Source organism: Arachis hypogaea, chromosome 16 (genome assembly GCF_003086295.3).
Source record: "Arachis hypogaea cultivar Tifrunner chromosome 16, arahy.Tifrunner.gnm2.J5K5, whole genome shotgun sequence".
NCBI lineage: Eukaryota > Viridiplantae > Streptophyta > Magnoliopsida > Fabales > Fabaceae > Arachis > Arachis hypogaea.
The window spans coordinates 84,579,912-84,584,733 of NC_092051.1; the positions used below are offsets into that span (position 1 = coordinate 84,579,912).

Below are 4,822 nucleotides of genomic sequence, written 5' to 3' on the forward strand. Positions count from 1 at the left end.
CATATGAGCAGGAGCAAGGACAAGAACATTCTTGTTGAAGCAGATTCTGAACCTGAAAGGACTCTGAAGAGGAAACTAAGAGAAGCTAAAATACAACAATCCAGAGACAACCTTACAGGAATTTTCGAACAGGAAGAGGAAATGGCAGCCGAAAATAATAATAATGCAAGGAGGATGCTTGGTGACTTTACTGCACCTAATTCCAATTTACATGGAAGAAGCATCTCCATCCCTGCCATTGGAGAAAACAACTTTGAGCTGAAACCTCAATTAGTTTCTCTGATGCAGCAGAACTGCAAGTTTCATGGACTTCCATCTGAAGATCCTTTTCAGTTCTTAACTGAATTTTTGCAGATCTGTGATACTGTTAAGACCAATGGGGTTGATCCCGAGGTCTACAGGCTCATGCTTTTCCCTTTTGCTGTAAGAGACAGAGCTAGAATATGGTTGGACTCTCAACCCAAGGATAGCCTGAACTCTTGGGATAAGCTGGTCACGGCTTTCTTAGCTAAGTTCATTCCTCCTCAAAAGCTCAGTAAGCTTAGAGTGGATGTTCAAACCTTCAGACAGAAAGAATGTGAATCCCTCTATGAAGCTTGGGAGAGATACAAGCAACTGACCAAAAAGTGTCCTTCTGACATGCTTTCAGAATGGACCATCCTGGATATATTCTATGATGGTCTGTCTAAATTAGCTAAGATGTCATTGGATACTTCTGCAGGTGGATCCATTCACCTAAAGAAAACGCCTGCAGAAGCTCAAGAACTTATTGACATGGTTGCTAACAACCAGTTTATGTACACTTCTGAGAGAAATCCTGTGAGTAATAGGATGCCTCAGAAGAAGGGAGTTCTTGAAATTGATGCTCTGAATGCCATATTGGCTCAGAACAAACTATTGACTCAGCAGGTCAATATGATTTCTCAGAGTCTGAATGGAATGCAAGCTGCATCCAATAGTACTCAAGAGGCATCTTCTGAAGAAGAAGCTTATGATCCTGAGAACCCTGCAATAGCAGAGGTGAATTACATGGGTGAACCTTATGGAAAAACCTATAACCCCTCATGGAGAAATCATCCAAATTTCTCATGGAAGGATCAACAAAAGCCTCAACAAGGCTTTAATAATGGTGGAAGAAACAGGTTTAACAATAGTAAACCTTTTCCATTATCCACTCAGCAACAGACAGAGAATTCTGAGCAGAATCCATCTAGCTTAGCAAATTTAGTCTCTGATCTATCTAAGGCCACTGAGAGTTTCATGAATGAAACAAGTTCTTCCATTAGAAATTTGGAAGCACAAGTGGGCCAGCTGAGTAAAAGAAGCACTGAAACCCCTCTTAGTACTCTCCCAAGCAATACAGAAGAGAATCCAAAGAGAGAGTGCAAAGCCATTGATATAACAATCATGGCCGAACCTACAAGGGAGGAAGAGGATGTGAATCCCAGTGAGGAAGACCACCTGGGACGTCCAGAGATCAATAAGGAGAGACCATAGAGATTCCATTAAACCTCCTTATGCCATTCATGAGCTCTGATGAGTATTCTTCTTCTGAAGAGAATGAGGATGTTACTGAAGAGCAAGTTGCCAAGTACCTTGGTGCAATCATGAAGCTGAATGCACTGAGTGATCTGGATCAACTGACATTGTCTCAGAAGAAACAGGATCCTGGAAAGTTCTTAATACCTTGTACCATAGGCACCATGACCTTTGAGAAGGCTCTATGTGACCTGGGGTCAGGAATAAACCTCATGCCACTCTCTTTAATGGAGAAATTGGGAATCTTTGAGGTACAAGCTGCTAGAATCTCATTAGAGATGGCAGAAAATTCCAGAAAATAGGCTTATGGACAAGTAAAGGACATGTTAGTAAAGGTTGAAAGCCTTTACATCCCTGCTGATTTCATAATCCTAGATACTGGGAAGGATGAGGATGAATCCATCATCCTTGGAAGACCCTTCCTAGCCACAGCAAGAGCTGTGATTGATGTGGACAGAGGAGAATTGATCCTTCAACTAAATGAGGACAACCTTGTGTTTAAAACTCAAGGATCTCTCTCTACAACCATGGAGAGGAAGCATGAAAAGCTTCTCTCACTACAGAGTCAACCAGAGCCCCCACAGTCAAACTCTAAGTTTGGTGTTGGGAGGCCACAACCAAACTCTAAGATTGGTGTTGAACTCCCATATCCAAACTCTAAGTTTGGTGTTGGGAAGTCTCAACGATGCTCTGAACATCTGTGAGGCTCCATGAGAGCCCACTGTCAAGCTATTGACATTAAAGAAGCACTTGTTGGGAGGCAACCCAATTTTTATTTATCTAATTTTATTTTCATTCTTATTGCTCTTTCATGTTTTCTTAGGTTCATGATCATGTGGAGTCACAAAATAAATATAAAAATTAAAAACAGAATCAAAAATAGCAGAAGAAAAATCACATCCTGGAGGAAGGACTTACTGGCATTTAAACGCCAGTAAGGAGCATCTGGCTGGCGTTCAACGCCAGAAACAAGCATGAAGCTGGCGTTCAACGCCAGAAATATGCTGCATATGGGCGTTGAACGCCCAGAACAAGCATCACTTCGGCGTCTAAACGCCAAAAATGCATGCAAAGGCATTTTACATGCCTAATTGGTGCAACGATGTAAATCCTTGACACCTCAGGATCTGTGGACCCCACAGGATCCCCACATACCTCTACTCACCTTCCCTCCTCATAATCTTATATCACCTCTCTCTCTCCATTCACAGTCATTGGTGCACGAAATGTGAATCGCACTTTTCACAACTCGTACCACTAACCAGCAAGTGCACTGGGTCGTCCAAGTAATACCTTACGAGAGTAAGGGTCGAATCCCACGGAGATTATTGGTTTGAAGCAATCTATGGTTATCTTGCAATTCTTAGTCAGGAAGTCAATTGTATTTATCAGCTGAATTGCGAATAAACAAGAGAGCATGGGTTAAAGGTTACTTGTTATGCAGTAATGGAGAATATGTTGGAGTTTTGGAGATGCTTAGTCTTCTGAATCTCTGCTTTCCTCTGTCTTCTGATTCATGCACGCACGTCCTTCTATGGCAAGCTGTGTGTTGGGGCATCACCATTGTCAATGGTTACATCCCCTCCTCTTGTGAAAATGGTCCAAATGCTCTGTCATAGCACGGCTAATCATCTGAGGTTCCCGATCATGCTGGAGTAGGATTCACCCTCCTTTTGCGTCTGTCACTACGCCCAGCACTCGCGAGTTTGAAGCTCGTCACAGTCATTCAATCCCTGAATCCTACTTGGAATACCACAGACAAGGTTTAGACTTTCCAGATTCTCATGAATGCCACCATCAATCTAGCTTATACCATGGAGATTCTGATTAAGGAATCTAAGAGATATTCATTCAATCTGATGTAGAACGGAGGTGATTGTCAGACACACGTTCATGAATTGAGGAAGGTGATGAGTGTCACTGATCATCACCTTCTCCATAGTTAGGCGCGAATGGATATCTTAGATAGGAACACGCATGTTTGAATGGAAACAGAAATACTTGCATTAATTCATCGAGACACAGCAGAGCTCTTCACCCCCAACAATGGAGTTTAGAGACTCATGCCATCAAAGAGTACAAAGTTCAGATCTAAAATGTCATGAGATACAAAATAAGTCTCTAAAAGTTGTTTAAATACTAAATTAGTAGCCTAGATTTACAAAAAATGAGTAAACTATGATGGGTGGTGCAGAGATCCACTTCTGGGGCCTACTTGGTGTGTGCTGGGGCTGAGACTTAAACAATTCACGTGCATAAGGCTGTTTTGGGCGTTCAACGCTAGGTTTGGATCCATTTCTGGCGTTGAACTCCAACTTTTAATCCTTTTCTGGCGCTGGACGCCAGAATTGGGCAGAGAACTGGCGTTGAACGCCAGTTTACGTCGTCTATCCTTGAGCAAAGTATAGACTAGTATATATTTCTGGAAAGCCCTGGATGGCTACTTTCCAACGCACTTGGAAGCACGCCATTTTGAGTTCTGTAGCTCCAGAAAATCCACTTTGAGTGTAGGGAGGTCAGAATCCAACAGCATTAGCAGTCCTTTTTCAGCCTGAATCAGATTTTTGCTCAGCTCCCTCAATTTCAGCCAGAAAAATACCTGAAATTACAAAAAAACACACAACTCATAGTAAAGTCCAGAAATATGAATTTTTTCCTAAAAACTAAAGGAAACAAACTAAAAACTCACTAAAACATACTAAAAACTATATGAAATTAACCCCAAAAAGCGTATAAAATATCCGCTCATCACAACACCAAACTTAAACTGTTGCTTGTCCTCAAGCAACTAGACAAATAAAATAGAAGACTAATAGGTTGAGAAGCAATAATATCTCAGAGTTTTTGAGTGAAGCTCAGATTCTAATTAGATGAGCAGGACTAGTACCTTTTTGCTTTCGAACAGTTTTGGCATCTCACTTTATCCATTGAAGCTCAGAGTGATTGGCATCTATAGGAACTTAGAATTCAGATAGTGTTATTGATTCTCCTATTTCAGTATGATGATTATTGAACACAGCTATTTCATGAGTCTTGGCCGTGGCCCTAAGCACTTTGTTTTCCAGTATTACCACCGGATACATAAATGCCACAGACACATAATTGGGTGAACCTTTTAGATTGTGACTCAGCTTTGCTAAAGTCCCCAATTACAGGTGTCCAGAGTTCTTAAGCACACTCTTCTTTCTGCTTTGGACCTTGACTTTAACCGCTCAGTCTCAAGTTTTCACTTGACACCTTCACGCCACAAGCACATGGTTAGGGACAGCTTGGTTTAGCCGCT

General features: G+C 41.6%; 1 non-coding gene across 1 annotated transcript; it reads right to left on the reverse strand.

The window, feature by feature from the left end:
- Window positions 1-537: 537 nt before the first annotated feature.
- Window positions 538-645, reverse strand: LOC112761723 (small nucleolar RNA R71). The gene has a single exon (XR_003182104.1). It is a non-coding gene; the product is annotated as a small nucleolar RNA R71 (small nucleolar RNA).
- Between the last annotated feature and the right edge of the window lie 4,177 nt (window positions 646-4,822).